Raw genomic sequence first — 16,746 nt, 5'->3', positions numbered from 1 at the left:
GTCCAGCAAATAACGCAAATGTAATGTTATGCATGTTGTAGGACCAGAATGTGCTCATTTTTCAAAATTCATTTATTTATTAGCCACCCCTAGTTGTCTGTGAGGGGGGTAGTGAGCTGCTGCCTTTAACTGCTGGGGAAGAGAGGGTGAATGTGGTGCAGGTATAAAAGAGGGGGGAGGGGGGGGGGGGGAGATGGAAGAATGTGATCCAGGCCTAACACCTCTACTTTTCCCATCTAGATCATGTTCATATCATCTCCCCCCATTCTCTCTTCATCCCCACCACCCCCCGCCAAAACAAATCATTTTCCCTCTGAGCTCCTGACTGAACTCTTCCCCCGAGCTCCTCTACCACCCCCCAGCAGCCGAGTGAAGCATAGCAATGCAGGCTACTGCCACACCATTTGATGCTGCACATACATGACTGGATAGAGTGCATATGTTACCAAACAGGCATGCATGCAGAGTCAAAAATGTGGTGCAAATAATCACTGCAGAATAAAAGGTTGATTACCTTCTGGAGCTATAGTTTGAATTTTCAGACAGGTGTATGGAACAATGAGGTGCATGCAGGCATTGAGTTTATAATCTGCACTAGAGATAGCCTGAAGTAGTGCTTCAGCTGTCTTGATAGGTCAGGTTAATGCTCCTGCTCCAGTGCAATCCAACAAGTCCCCTTGACTGCCTCAAAAAGCTGTTGTCTCCTAACAATTCAACTTGTGTAGCTTGCAATTTTTAATCTTAGCTAAGTGAGAAACAGTTTTGTGAAGTCACTATCTTGTGGCACGATTCCATTCGAAGGGAGAGACCCCGCAGCAGGAGAGGCGGTTAAGATTAGCCAGACTCTGATGCTACATCTTCAACTCAAGTTAGGTTGAACATTTAAATTTATTTTACATCCACTACACAATATTATCAGTTAATACTTTCATTCTCAGATGGATTAACAATAATTAAGATTCTAGATTAGGAAAGTCAGAAGATTGTGGCACTAGGACCCAGCAGAATTGAGGAGGGTAGCCCCACTGCCATCTACTCCAAGGATTTCAGGTCAGGCAATTTTGCAGAGTCACCACACGGCTTCTTTCCTCGTGGCAATCTACTAAATATAGTCATTAGCACTATCTTTGAGCTGACCAAGCCAGCGCATGGATAGTTTAACAGTTTCCTGCTCCATAATGGGACCGGAAGCCTCTTCAGACCCAAAGACCTTAGCCGCAGGGTGTGGGAAACAGCTGGAGTCAGTGAGTGACGGCCTTGCTTGTGAATGGTCGGTTCTGCGATCCTGAGCATCTGAAACAAATTTCACAATGAGTAAAGTATCCTGTCAAAATATTCTAAACATACTTCAAACCATCTCCTCTCCTGCCCAGAAAATAGGCAATAGAGTGCCTGTGGCAAATTGTGAAATAATGGCTGTATTGTTCTCTACCAAGCCGTCAGGAAGATAAACTATATGTCCAGCTGGACACCACATGGTCCAGGAGTCAATCCAGGGAACTTGGTACCAAATCACACTCTGCAGTCATCCAATGAGCTAGCACCAGACCTACCTCGAGTGTATTTGTACATATTTGTTCCAGCCCTGTGTACGAGAGGCAAGCTGGGTACCTTCTGATGATGATCCCATCATTCACTGGAGATTGTATGGTACAGTGTTAGGAACAAGTTCCACCATCTCAGGTACATACAGTCTGACACACAATCCCATAATTTGTCCCAACAACTTGGTTCAAAATAGATACACTCTCCAAACAAGATCAATTTAGTGGAAATTAGTTCTGCAGTTACAGATATGATTGAACGTCCCTTATCAGCTGTTTGAAGCCCTATCCCCACAGGTGGACAGTGGATAATTAAAACGCCGTATTATGATCCTACACACAAATTCATCTCACCGCAGGGAAGCGGGGTGAGATTCCCTCCTGCAGACTCCTGGTTTATATTACAACATCTGAGCAGTGCAAAGCCAAGCCAAGCCACTTTGCACTGACGCTACTGTTGCAATAAGTACAGTCAACGCTAACTGTCTTTGATACCGAGGTACGGAAATGAATGTTCAATCTGCTCACCCACTGCGTCAATCAGCTTCACAAAAGAGCCGCAGTGACACGGCTCAACCCAGGAAGGTTTTATATATTCAGCAGACTGGAGGGTGAAAACTGAGACCTACAGTACATTACGGTTACGTGGCCAAGTAAGCTGAGAAAATGGAGTAGCGCAGATAGGCAAGAGCCCTTATAAAAGCATTATACACACCTTCATTGCCGCTACAAGATGGCATGTAAATAGAATCAGCCAAATGTAAAGGAAGATCCCAAGCTCTCAGAGTAATTATTTTAATGCTCCTCACTGGCTGTTCAGATAATACATGCCAAACATTACTCATCACTGAACCTGGGCAGAGGGAGAGAGGAGGGCACTTCCCAGAGTAGAGTTAGAAATCTAGTTTTACACAAAGCAACAATTATACCTGAATAGATATAATCATTTCTAAAAAGAGCAGTCACATTAAATCCTTTACAGTATTTTAATAGTCATTAACCTGTCAACAGGTATTTAATGTAATTAACCTGTTAACGGGATAACTTTTTTTAATGCATTAATCAATGCACAAACAGAAGAAATGTGTACAAAATAACTCCTGCTATTTATTCTGGCAGGTTACTGCTTTGATAAGATTTAAACTGTTGCTCAAAGTTCCAAGAATACAGACAGTTTTGTACCTCAAGTCACTGTGCCTGCCTCTCACATTAGCTCCTTAGACATCAATGGGTTCCTTCACCATCCATCGATTCTTCATTTCAAACAAGCATCCTCAGACGGTGGGACTAAGTAACTCCTCCCGACCAGTTCATAATGAGGTCAGCATAGCCGACTGTTCATAGACAAATAAAAACACATTGCAGGTTAGTGAGGTGTCTTTGGATTAGACGTTTGTGCTGAAAAGGTTCGGTTAGTGAAAGCCCCTTAAAGGAACATCAAACCCCCATGGAACGTTATTGGGAAAGGTTTTGATCCATCTGTGCAACAACACAATGGCCCAGTAATTCCGTTCCAAACGCGTGAGTACGGTCGGGGTACTCACGCGTCTGGCCGGAGGAAATGCCGGTTTTCAGCATGCACAGCGCATGCGGGGAAAACCGGCATTTCCTGTCCTCTGAACGAAGGGGTTCAGAGGCACAGCGCGTGCGCAGTGAACTTTGTCGATTTCATTCATGGATTCAGTGAGGTTAAGTCCTTACAACTTACACGTGAAAAAAGCATGTATAAAGTTGCTCCAGAGGCTGCGGAGGAAGATATATTTTATCGTGGAGCTTCTGAAAGGCAATATTTTTGTTTGGGAAAGGGAGGAAAGTTATTTTAAGAAATGATGAGGTAAGTTTTAAAGTTTATTTTTATTTTTTTATTTTTTTAAAACGGGTTTTCAGTACTGTAGGTAGAAGGAGCAATTGTGGCTGTGTGAATTGAATTTGCTGTGTTTAATGTGAAAATGACTGTTCTAAAATGAGTAATGTAACATTTCCAACATTTTTAAGAAAGAAACTGTTCATCGGTAATATATTCTTTTAAGTAATTATGTATGTATGTCCGTATATATTCCTTTATACTTATGTGTATGAATGTATGTATTTAATTATGATTTTCCAATAAGTTACTTTCTCTGAAAGTCATAATTAAATACATACATTCATACACATAAGTAAAGGAATATATACATACATATATGCAAAGGAATATATACAGACATACATACATAATTACTTAAAAGAATATAATACTGATGAAAAGTTTCTTTCTTTAAAAATGTTGGAGTCATTTTCACATTTAATAAACACAGCAAATTCAATTCACATAGCCACAATTGCTCCTTCTACCTACAGTACTGAAAACCCGTTTTAAAAAACAAAAATAAACTTTAAAACTTACCTCAGCATTTCTTAAAATAACTTTCCTCCCTTTCCCAAACAAAAATATTGCCTTTCAGAAGCTCCACGATAAAATATATCTTCCTCCGCAGCATCTGGAGCAACTGTACTCATGCTTTTTTCATGTGTAAGCTGTAAGGACTTAACCTCACTGAAAGCATGAATGAAACCGGCAAATTTTACTGCGCACGCGCTGCCTGTGCAGTCGCACGCGTTCTGCCTCTGAACCCCTTCGTTCAGAGGACAGGAAATGCCGGTTTTCCCCGCATGCGCTGTGCATGCTGAAAACCGGCATTTCCTCTGGCCAGGTGCGTGAGTACCCCGACCGTACTCACGCGTTTGGAACAGAATTACTGGGCCAACATTTTACATGTCAATAAAATGAAAAATTTAACAATTGCACGATTTGCCCCCTCGCATCTGCGACTGAGGGTCCAAGGAGGTGCATTGCGCAAGAGGTCATCGTCGTACGTATCCTCACACTGTTCCCTTTCGGGAACTGTATGAAGTGGTGGAAGGATTTCTGGCCACGTTAACGCTCGTTCCGTGACCATAACCATCTTCATACCAGCCATTAGGGTGGTTAGTCCTATGGCGTGAGGGTTTTACGGGCTCCCACAACCCATCTGAGGGGGGGGGGGGGGGGCCACCCACACCCGCAAGTATCCCGCTGGATGTCCACCCAGAATTTATAGTTGGAGCTCCGACTCCACTTGCCGGGACTGTCTGGAGCGGGGTTCGAAACCCTACTCCTTCTGGCCCAGCAGCGGGGATGCTTACCGCTACGAAAAAGGCCCACTCCGCGCAAAAGGTGACACCCATACGTTTCCTGCGCCTTTTCCCTCCCTGTGACTGGAGCCCTATGCTGCCACTTGAAAGACCAAGCTATCATCTGTCCTTTTTGCGGCGCCTTTGACTTCTCATTACCAATGATGAGCAGGCGCTGCGCCTCCACCTCGTTGAGGAGATTGCTGAGGTCATCATCAGTTCAATTGTGAGTTCTTTTAATGCTGTGAATTCTGCTCATTCCAGCCATTTCACGTTGCTAATCGGAGTGGGCCTTTGGCGTAGCGGTAGGATCCCCGCCGCTGGGCCAGACGGGGTAGGGTTTCCGAACCCCGCTCCAGACAGTCCCGGCAAGTGGAGTCGGAGCTCCGGCTCTAAATTCTGGGTTGACATCCAGTGGGATATTTGCGTCCGTGGGTGTGGGTGGCCCCCCCTCCTCGTATAGCTTGTGGGAGCCCGTAAAACCCTCCCGCCATAGGACTAACCACCCTAATGGCTGGTACAAAGATGGTTACGGTCACGGAAGGAGCGTTAATCACGGCCATATATCCTTCCACCACTTCATACAGTTCCCCAAAGGGAACAGTGTGAAGACACGTATGATGACGACGTTGCTAAATAAATAAATGGAATGAAAAAAATTCTCAGGCCTTTTAAAAGTCTTTAAATTGCTTTAATTCTGTTTAAAACTACTTCAGATTCTTCAAAATAATGTAAACATGTAAAAAAGTTTATAAAAGTTACCAAAAGCTTCTTAAAAATACCAAAAACCTATTTAAAATGCTGCTCTACATGTAAAAATGCTTTGCAGCTTGTGAGAAACATTGGGGGCGTGTCCTTTTAAAATGAGACCTCAAGGGGCGTGTCTCAGTTGCACTGCGCGCTCCAGGCTTCGCGCTGGCTGCACTCCTGGGCGGCGTGACGTCAGACGCTGCCCGGGAGTCAACATTTTAAAACAGGAATTCCAGGTGTCCCTGAAGCTCAACGGCCGGCGCGTCGCGTAAGTGCAGATCGGAGGCTTGCACGCGCGGCAAGCCCCCGACCCGAATTTCTGCCCCAATGACATAATAGATTGGTACAGCACAAGAGGCCATTTGGCCCATCGTGTTTGTACCGACTCTTTGAAAGAGCTCTCCAATTAGTCCCACTCCCCTGATCTTTTACCATTGCCCTGGAAGCTTTCCCCCTTCAAGTATTTATCCAATTCCCTTGTGAAAGTTATCATTGAGTCTGCTTCCACCACCCTTTCAGGCAGTGCATTCCAGATCAGACAACTCACTGCATAATTTTTTTCCCCTCTAGTTCCTTTGCCAATTACCTTCAACAAAATAATGCACCCCCTTTTGCACTAGTGTGCCTTGTCCGAGTGTCAGTCCCAACTGGTACCAAATGAGAGCTGATTTTGAGTCATAGGCCCAAGCCCATTAGTAACTGAATGGAGACTGCCTTTGTTCATTACTCTTACAGCCACTTTCTACCCATCAGTCTGGGCGGGATTGAACAGGTCCCAGAAAGGCAAGGCCAGTGTCTACATGCACTGTGCTACCCAGATGCCCATCATAAATAGTATGCCGATATGGTGCATGACATACTGTCACAACTCCTTATGTCGCGGATATTGCCATGTGCTTGACATTCAATCAATTACCTGGAAGAGCAGTGACTGTCATGCAGGCAAATAGGGCAGCCATTTAAATGCAGGAAGATCTCAAGCAGCAACAATATGAATGGCATATTGATCTGTTTTGATGGCATCCATTGAGAGACCAGTGTTGGCCAAACACCAAGATCAGTCCCGAGTGCTGCATTGAAGTATCAGTCTAGATTATGGGCTCCAGTCCTAGAGTGGACCTTGAACCCACAACCTTCGTACTCAGGCAAGGAGTAATATAATCAACAAAAGTGACATTGGGCCCTCTCCTCCTCTAAATTGGTGATTATTCCCCTTTAAAGAAGACATCACAATATTTGGTGTGCTTAATTTCAACGAAGCCCAATATGCTCAGTAGGATAAAGGTTAAGAGAAACAGAAACCTAAACTACATTTGAGAGCTATTAGGTCTCGTTAGAAAATTAACAAAACGGACAGCACACACATTGAAAACCTCCACTTACAGCATGATTAGACACACGTGCTTACGGCAATATAAATACTTTTACTATCCAGGATAAGACGACCCATGAACAGATTCTACAAACCAGAAGGAAATATCCTAAACTCTCAGAGTAATTATTTGAATGGTCATCATTGCTGTTCAGTTAATACATGCCAAACATTACTCATCACAGAACCAGGAATCAGACTGGAAACATTAACCTAGTTTCTACAACAAAAAATATATTGATTGATTGTTTTTGAACTAGTAAAATACCTGCATTTGTTAGTCTTACCGTGGTTTAAAACGTTGCTCAGCACCAGTTTCAAATCTAGTCACCGCTTGTACCAATCATTTCCTCTAGACTGTATGCTTCTCACACGGTTCCTTTAACACTAATCCATGTAATCATTTACCTTTGATGCTTCACTTCAACTGGATATCTTCACACGGCGAGATTCAGAACCTCCTCCCAACCAATCCCCAATGATGCCATCAGAGGGCTCTGTTCAAACAAAAAGTTGAAGTTATAAGTGAGAATGTGTCCCATTGGACTGTGACACAAGGGAAAACTGTGGAAACCCTTGTTTTAGAGGGCCATTCAGAACTCAGATCACAGCATTAGAAAACTATTGTGCCAACACTCAAGCGATTCACCAATGAAAAGGTCACTGGCCTTTATAAAGATTCTCGCCAAGCGGAGGACATGTGCTAATACCTGTTGCGCTCCACCCTGAGGCTATACATTCCGCAAGGTAAAAGAAAACCCGGAAACATCCCTCACTTGTACAGCTGTTAGTCATGTGGCTGTGCTGACAAAGTGACCGAGCACAGGTATCAGACGCAAGTACTTGCATCATTATCAAAACTTCCACTGTCCAAATATGGTGATCAGTGAACTGATTCAGCAAAGGTACAGGAATATTCCAATAACCTCGCCAAACAAGATCAACTTACTGGAAATCTGTTCTGCATTTACAGCTTCAATTGAACATCAATTATCTGCTCTATGAAGCCCTATCCCCATGGGTGGGCAATGGAAGCTGGTGGATAATGATGACCCCAAATTTTGGTCTTATATTCACAATCCATCAGTACCTTCAGTACAGGAATCCAGACAATTATAAAACACAGTTATTTAATTCAACAAGAAAAGATGAACAAATGCAAACAGATATTCTGCCATGTGGCACCATCATGTAAAATTCCAGCTGATCATCGGGTAGGGGGGTGGGGTGGGGAGAAGAGGAGAAAAAGAGAGGGGGTCTATTGTAGCTTTACACAATGTGCACATTCAATAAGACTGCATTTAAGATTTCCCAAACTCATTTCACTTGGGCCCATGAAGACATAGGAGAACAAGGAAGAAAGCTTTCCTCTATTCGTGGCTCCATTGACAGTAACTGTAGCACGAGTGCCAAGTGGAGTTACGTCACACCACCATTTAGAACTTGCTATGTAAATCCTGGATTCAGGGCCCGTACTCTCAGTGCAGAGAAGCGGGGTGAGATTCCCTCCTGCAGTCTCCTGGTTTACATTACAACATCTGAGCAGTGCAAAGCCAAGCCACTTTGCACTGACGCTACTGTTGCGATAAGTACAGTCAGCGCTAACTGTCTTTGATACCGAGGTACGGAAATGAATGTTCAGTCTGCTCACCCACTGCGTCAATCAGCTTCACAAAAGAGCCGCAGTGACACGGCTCAACCCAGGAAGGTTTTATATATTCAGCAGACTGGAGGTTGACAACTGAGACCTACAGCACATTACGGTTACGTGGCCAAGTAAGCTGAGAAAATGGAGTAGCGCAGATACGCAAAAGCCCTTATAAAAGCATTATAAACACCTTCATTGCCGCTACAAGGTGGCATGTAAATAGAATCAGCCAAATGTAAAGGAAGATCCCAAGCTCTCAGAGTAATTATTTTAATGCTCCTCACTGGCTGTTCAGATAATACATGCCAAACATTACTCATCACTGAACCTGGGCAGAGGGAGAGGGGAGGGCACTTCCCAGAGTAGAGTTAGAAATCTAGTTTTACACAAAGCAACAATTATACCTGAATAGATATAATCATTTCTAAAAAGAGCAGTCACATTAAATCCTTTACAGTATTTTAATAGTCATTAACCTGTCAACAGGTATTTAATGTAGTTCACCTTTTAACTGGATAACGTTTTTAAATGCATTAATCAATGCACAAACAGAAGAAATGTGTACAAAATAACTCCTGCTATTTATTCTGGCAGGTTACCGCTTTGATAAGATTTAAACTGTTGCTCAAAGTTCCAAGAATACAGACAGTTTTGTACCTCAAGTCACTGGGCCTGCCTCTCACATTAGCTCCTTAGACATCAATGGGTTCCTTCACCATCCATCGATTCTTCATTTCAAACAAGCATCCTCAGATGGTGGGACTAAGTAACTCCTCCCGACCAGTTCATGAGGTCAGCATGGTCGACTGTTCACAGACAAATAAAAACACATTAAAGGTTGGTGAGACGTCTTTGGATTAGACGTTTGGGCTGAAAAGGTTCGGTTAGTGAAAGCCCCTTCTCAAAGGAACATCAAACCCCCATGGAACGTTATTGGGAAAGGTTTTGATCCATCTGTGCAACAACACAATGACATAATGGATTGTTACAGCACAAGAGGCCATTTGGCCCATCGTGTTTGTACCGACTCTTTGAAAGAGCTCTCCAATTAGTCCCACTCCCCTGGAAGCTTTCCCCCTTCAAGTATTAATCCAATTCCCTTGTGAAAGTTATCATTGAGTCTGCTTCCACCACCCTTTCAGGCAGTGCATTCCAGATCATGACAACTCACTGCATAATTTTTGTCCCCTCTAGATCCTTTGCTAATTACCTTCAACAAAATAATGCACCCCCTTTTGCACTAGTGTGGCTTGTCAGAGTGTCAGTCCCAACTGGTACCAAATGAGAGCCGATTTTGAGTCGTAGGCCCAAGCCCATTAGTAACTGAATGGAGACTGCCTTTGTTCATTACTCTTACAGCCACTTTCTACCCATCAGTCTGGGCGGGATTGAACACAGGTCCCAGAAAGGCAAGGCCAATGTCGACATGCACTGTGCTACCCAGATGCCCATCATAAATAGTATGCCGATATGGTGCATGACATACTGTCACAACTCCTTATGTCGCGGATATTGCCATGTGCTTGACATACAATCAATTACCTGGAAGAGCAGTGACTGTCATGCAGGCAAATAGGGCAGCCATTTAAATGCAGGAAGATCTCAAGCAGCAACAATATGAATGGCGTGTTGATCTGTTTTGATGGCATCCATTGAGAGACCAGTGTTGGCCAAACACCAAGATCAGTCCCGAGTGCTGCATTGAAGTATCAGTCTAGATTATGGGCTCCAGTCCTAGAGTGGACCTTGAACCCACAACCTTCGTACTCAGGCAAGGAGTAATATAATCAACAAAAGTGACATTGGGCCCTCTCCTCCTCTAAATTGGTGATTATTCCCCTTTAAAGAAGACATCACAATATTTGGTGTGCTTAATTTCAACGAAGCCCAATATGCTCAGTAGGGTAAAGGTTAAGAGAAACAGAAACCTAAACTACATTTGAGAGCTATTAGTTCTTTTTAGCAAATCAACAAAACGGACAGCACACACGTTGAAAACCTCCACTTACAGCATGATTAGACACACGTGCTTACGGCAATATAAATACTTTTACTATCCAGGATAAGACGACCCATGAACAGATTCTACAAACCAGAAGGAAATATCCTAAACTCTCAGAGTAATTATTTGAATGGTCATCATTGCTGTTCAGTTAATACATGCCAAACATTACTCATCACAGAACCAGGAATCAGACTGGAAACATTAACCTAGTTTCTACAACAAAAAATATATTGATTGATTGTTTTTGAACTAGTAAAATACCTGCATTTGTTAGTCTTACCGTGGTTTAAAACGTTGCCCAGCATTAGTTTCAAATCTACAGTCACCGCTTGTACCCATCATTTCCTCTAGACTGTATGCTTCTCACACGGTTCCTTTAACACTAATCACAGAATCACAGAATCACAGAAACCCCACAGTGCAGATGGAGGCCATTTCGGCCCATCGAGCCTGCACCGACACATATCCCACCCGATCCCCGTAACCCCTACACCAACACATATCCCACCCTATCCCCGTAACCCCACGTATTTAATCCCCCTAACACTAAGGGTCAATTTATCATAGCCAATCAACCTAACTCACACATCTTTGGACTGTGGGAGGAAACCGGAGCACCCGGAGGAAACCCACGCAAACACGGGGAGAATGTGCAAACTCCACACAGACAGTCGCCCGAGGCCGGATTCGAACCCGGGTCCCTGGCGCTGTGAGGCAACAGTGCTAACCACTATGCCACCGTGCTGCCATGTAATCATTTACCTTTGATGCTTCACTTCAACTGGATCTTCACACGGCGAGATTCAGAACCTCCTCCCAACCAATCCCCAATGACGCCATCAGAGGGCTCTGTTCAAACAAAAGAAATTTGAAGTTATAAGTGAGAATTTGTCCCGTTCGATTTTGACGCAAGGGAAACCCTTTTTTTTGGAAGGGCCATTCAGAACTCAAAGATCACAGCATTAGAAAAATATTGTGCCAACACATGTGCAATTCACCAATGAAAAGGACACTGGCCTTTATAAAGATTCTCGCCAAGTGGAGGACATGTGCTAATACCTGTTGCGCTCCACCCTGAGAGGCTATATATTCCGCAGGGTAAAAGAAAACCCTGAAACGTCCCTCACTTGTACAGCTGTTAGTCGTGTGGCTGTGCTGACAAAGTGGCCAAGCACAAGTCTCAGAAGTAAGTACTTGTATCATTATCAAAACTTCCACTGTCCAAATATGATGATCATTGAAATGATTCAGCAAAGGTACAGGAATATTCCAAGTTCTCAGAGTAAAGACCTCAATGCCCTTCATTGGTTGCTCAGATTCAACTTCCCACATATTACTCATCACAGAACCGGTGGGTCGAGGACATTTCCAGCAATCAAACTGAAAGTTGTGCATAGTTTATACAAAAAGAAATAGCCACGAGATTAATTCTATCTTATTAACTATAAATTAAAAAAAAAATATTACTTGAACAAAAAGTTAATTAATTTGGTTGTGCTGTGATTACACCTGCTGCTTAGCAATAAGTTCCAAACTTGGACACAACGTACCTCCTCAAATCACTGTCTCCTTGGGCTGCACGTACCTCAAACATTGCTCCGTAAACATAAACTGATGTTTATAGCCTTGGGCATTTCAATTGAAGTCAGCATCTTCCTGTGGTGGGCCTCAGTATTGCCCCCTACCCCATTCTTTAAAGTTGTCCCAGCACACACTGAACAAACAGACAGGAATAAAACAAAAGGATGTGAAAGTGAAACTAATTAGCCTGATATTTTTAATAGAAAGAACAATGTTGGTAAAACATCTATCTATAAAGGAAATAAACAACTACAACGAGTTATTGGGAATGTTTTTTTCCTCATCAACTAATGACAACACTAATCAGAAACAAAGCACCAGAAAAATATCACTGACATTTGCCAGCAATGCTACAATTTTTCATTAAAATTATTCATTCTCTGGGTGAGAGCATCTGTGGCAAGGCCAGCATTCATTGTCAATCCCTAGTTGGCCTGTGTGGCTTGCTAGGCCACTTCAGAGGGCAGTTAAGAGTCAACCACGTTGGTGTGGGACTGGAGTCACATATAGGCCAGACCAAGTAATGACGGCAGGTTTCCGTTCCTAAAAGGACATCAGTGAACTAGTTGGGGTTTTATGACAATCTGAAATCTTCATGTTCACTTTTACCGATACCAGCTTTTTATTTCCAGCTTTAAAAAAATAAAATGTAAATTCTCAACCTGGCCTGGTGAGATTGGATCTCTAATTCTCCAGAGTATTATTAGTCCAGGCCTCTAGATTACCAGTCCAGCAACATATCCACTATGCTGCTGCGCCCAGGATTTAATAAAACTCACCCTGTGCTCTTTGAGGCTCATTCCTGCTCCAAACAGGCGATGGATGAAGCCCTACACCCTGCTTAAAATACTCACCAGCACAGCTGTTGTAAAGCCGACACTTGCAGTGTGTTGCGAGCTCTCAGTTACATGGCCAAGCGAGCTAACAAAGTAGCTAGCACAGGTATTAAACACTTCTACCTACAGCTCCACGAACACTTAAGACTCCTCTTAGCCTGTAGATTAGAAGCAATTCAGCAAAATGTAAACTAACATCCCAAGCTCTCAGAGTAATCATTTTAATGCTCTTCACTGGCTGTTCAGATAATACATGCCAAACATTACTCATCACAGAAGCAGGGGGAGGAGGGTAGAGAGAGCATTCCAAGGGTCAGATTTCAAAACCTAGCTTCACACAAACAGCAACAAAAATCAAGATTCAAAAATGAGTTTCCTTTCTGCAGTATTTTAATGCAGTCATTAACCTGTCAAGAGCATTTGAACAGGTACTTTGAAGCAGTTAACCAATGCATCACAGAAGTTAAATCATATCATGTTGTGTATACAAGGTAACTACTGCTATTCATTCCGACAGGGTGCTGCTTTGTTAAGATTGCAAATTGTTCAACATAAGTTCCTAGGTACAGGAAACTTTGTGCTATCCAGCACCGAGCTGTTGCCGTTCCCTCAAAACTGCCGGACACTCCAGCGCTAATGTTGAAACATACGGAGCAACAGCTTCTAAACAGTCGGCAAGCGTCTCTGTAGCGTCTCTAGCTGAAGCTGTTGCTTAGCTACAGACCTTGCAGAGCTTGACTGTTGAGAAAAAAGCAACGAAAAGAAAAAAAAACGGCTTCTGATTTTTGCCGGTGGCTCGAGCTTGTCGGACATTTAGCCTCCGGATAACACAAAGTTTCCTGTACCTTAACTCACTTTGTGTGCCTCTCCTTGCTTCTTAGACATCAATAGGTCCCATGATTATCCATTAATTCTTCATTTCAAACAAGCACCTTCACCACATTCACATGACGAAGTAACTCCTCCTGACCAGTCTCTTGATGAGGTGCACTATTCAGAGACAAATAAAAACACATTAAAGGTTAGCAATACGTCTTTGGATTAGTCCGATGTTTGGCCTGTGTGGTAAACCACTGTTTGTATTCCTGTTTGTCCTGTTTGTATTCCACTGTGTACATGCCTGGACATGCCTCGGCTGACTCCTCCCACAGGTCCTAGTATAAAGGTGACTGCTCCCCAGCCCTTAGTATCATGGACCGGTCGACCACGCGAGGCAGACCTCCATTCTGTTGTTAATAAAAGCCTTTGGTTACTCTTCTAACTCTCAGTCTTTTATGAGTAATTAATAGCGCATCAGCCTGGAAGGGTATTGTTATTGAAACTCCTTCCTTTCAACATCAAACACCATGGAAAGTTTCTGGGAAAGGTTTTGACCCATCTGTGTATCAACAAAATGACAGTCTTCATCTCCTAAATAGTATGCTGACATTGTGTATGGCTTACATTCACACACCACATATCTCAGACACCACCAGGCGCTCAACATACAATCAAATACTTTGGACAGCAGTGACTTATGAAGGCAAATAGGGCAGCCATTTTTACCACAGCAATGTCTCAAACACCAAAGAGATAAATGGCCTGAACTGTTTTGCTAGTATCTGTTGACAGTGATTGTGGCCAGACAGAACAACCTGATCATCTTTGAATATCATAGGATCTTTAATGTCCATCTGAGCCACTGAAACAATTGCTCTAAATTGGTTTGTAATCCCCCTTTAAATACAGCACAATATTTGATGCACTCAATTCTACAACGCCCCATATTGGGTAACAGTTAAGAAAGAGAGAAGCCTATACTACATTTCGAAAGCTTTTAATTATTTATTTAGTAAATTAATAAAATAGGCAGCATATAATTCTGATGATCTTTGATAAGGTTTCCATTGGCGAGTCAGTAACTAGACAACATAAATTTAAGATCATTACCAAAAGAAATAAAGGGAGCGGTTAAGGGAATTTCTTCTCACAGAACATTAAGAGGTGGAATGCCCTACCAGAAACAGCAGTGGTATAGAATCCTAAATTAAACAGTAATTGGATAAAAATTTGGAAAAATACAATTTTAAAGGGTATGGGGAAAGGGCAGACAGTGGGAGGAATGGCCTCCTTCTGCCGTGACAGCCGTGGTTCAGTTGGTAGCACTCTCACCAAAGTCAGAAGGTTGTCAGAGATGTTAAACCGAGGCACAATCTACCCTCTCAGGTGGACGTAAAAAATCCCATGGTATTATTTCAAAGTGCAGGGGAGTGCGTCCCAGTGTCCTAGCCAATATTTATCTCTCAACCAACACCTAAAAAGATGATCTGGTCATTTATCTCACTGCAGTTAGTGGGACCTTGCTGTGCGCAAACTGACTGCCACGTTACAACAGCAAGTACACTTTAAATGTACTTCATTAGCTGTAAAGCATTTTGGAACATCCTGAGGTGATGAAAGGCACTATATAAATGTAAGTTTCTTTTCTGTGCTGTAAAATTCTATGCTTTTATATCAAAAAAACATCTGTAAGAAACATGTATGTGTAGTGCTTAAACACTTACTGCTCAGATAGACCACCTGTGAACAGATTCAACAAAATAGAAGGGAAGATCCCAAGCTCTCAGAGTAATCATTTTAATGCTCATCACTGGTAGTTCAGATAATACATACCAAACATTACTCATCATGGAAGCAGGGAAGAAAAGATATTTCCAAGAGGTGAAACAGTCTTCAATAAATTAGCTGAAATTCTGCATATAAACAAAATATCAGAGAGGAATTTTACCTCCAAACAGATTTTAAACATTTTCCATTATGTACAAAATGAAAACCAAAACATTTAAAATATTTTGCCTGCGAGTCATGTATTCTTCTCGCATATTAATATTTTTGCTGTGATCCCAAAGTTCTGCTAATCATCAACTTCCAACCATACCTCCAAACATCATTCCATGTGGCTGGCATCCCTCAAAAGAGAAGCTTTAAAACTCCTGGTCAGTCATTCAACAAAATGCTCCAGTAGGTTTCCGTTCTGAAAAATTTACCCCCTAATTTCCCTCCTCTAGTAAAGACACTGACCCATTATGGGTTCGGTTCCACAAGCAACCCCTTATCCTCACTGGAAGTCCACACATACAGCCTTCCAGCAGGAACCCCTGGCAGTGATCAATAGAAAGTTATGCCTGATATCATCATCCCCCCACCCCAATCTGCCTTCCTTTCTCAATCTAGGGGTGCTAGGGCAAGCTGCAAATCTCCTACCGCTTTTAGCACGACACAATCAGGGATGGAAGCCGAGGCCTTATCAGTCTGTACGGCTCATACACCACGCTGGGCAATGTATTTAGCAACCGACCCATTGAACTGACCAGTAGCTTTTAAACCCACCCCAGCAGATTAAGAAAGTTACGGCTGCTCTGCAGTGGTGTTATTTTGGCCAAAACTCGCAGTGAATGTTCGGTGAGAAAGGCCCGGGCGCAGCACATTGCTCCTCACTTGCACAAAGGCCCAAACCTGCGCGGGCTCTGCCTGAGGCTACTGGCCGGCACCAGCGAGCTCCCAATAACCAGGGCCCGACCCAGCTCGGCTACACCCGCTAAACAACCCGTTAACCAGAGCTCCAGCCAATCTCGGGCTCGGGCTCGCGCCCGCGACTATTACTCTTTCCCGCCTCACACACTTTCTGTTGCGCAGCACCTACCTCGCCGCCATTGATTCGTAAAATGAGGCCTTACAGCGCATGCGCGTACAATCCTTCCGGTGTACTCTGGGAGTTGCAGGCGCGGGAGGGTTGGACGAGGACTACAATACCCGGAAGGCGTTGCGCGCCACTCTTGCTATTTTCCTAACGGCCGCAGCGCGGCGCTGTAACTGAG

General features: G+C 43.3%; 1 long non-coding RNA gene across 6 annotated transcripts; it reads right to left on the bottom strand.

Annotated features, from left to right (window-relative positions):
• Nucleotides 1-869: 869 nt before the first annotated feature.
• Nucleotides 870-16,590, bottom strand: LOC147116243 (uncharacterized). Of its 6 annotated transcripts, none has more exons than XR_015078762.1 (8): nucleotides 16,572-16,590; nucleotides 13,735-13,879; nucleotides 12,058-12,186; nucleotides 11,235-11,321; nucleotides 9,125-9,273; nucleotides 7,107-7,316; nucleotides 2,727-2,878; nucleotides 870-1,293 (listed from the first exon to the last, which is right to left on the bottom strand). It is a non-coding gene; the product is annotated as an uncharacterized LOC147116243 (long non-coding RNA). The 6 variants fall into 6 exon arrangements; XR_015078765.1 differs by lacking the exon at nucleotides 16,572-16,590 and adding an exon at nucleotides 15,542-16,544 and having other exon boundaries at nucleotides 12,023-12,186; XR_015078760.1 differs by lacking the exon at nucleotides 16,572-16,590 and adding an exon at nucleotides 15,542-16,542.
• Between the last annotated feature and the right edge of the window lie 156 nt (nucleotides 16,591-16,746).

The sequence above is a fragment of the Somniosus microcephalus genome, chromosome 6 (assembly GCF_052327205.1).
Source record: "Somniosus microcephalus isolate GS21.2 chromosome 6, FLI_Smic_1.0, whole genome shotgun sequence".
NCBI lineage: Eukaryota > Metazoa > Chordata > Chondrichthyes > Squaliformes > Somniosidae > Somniosus > Somniosus microcephalus.
This window is presented reverse-complemented; position numbering and strand designations above follow the sequence as displayed.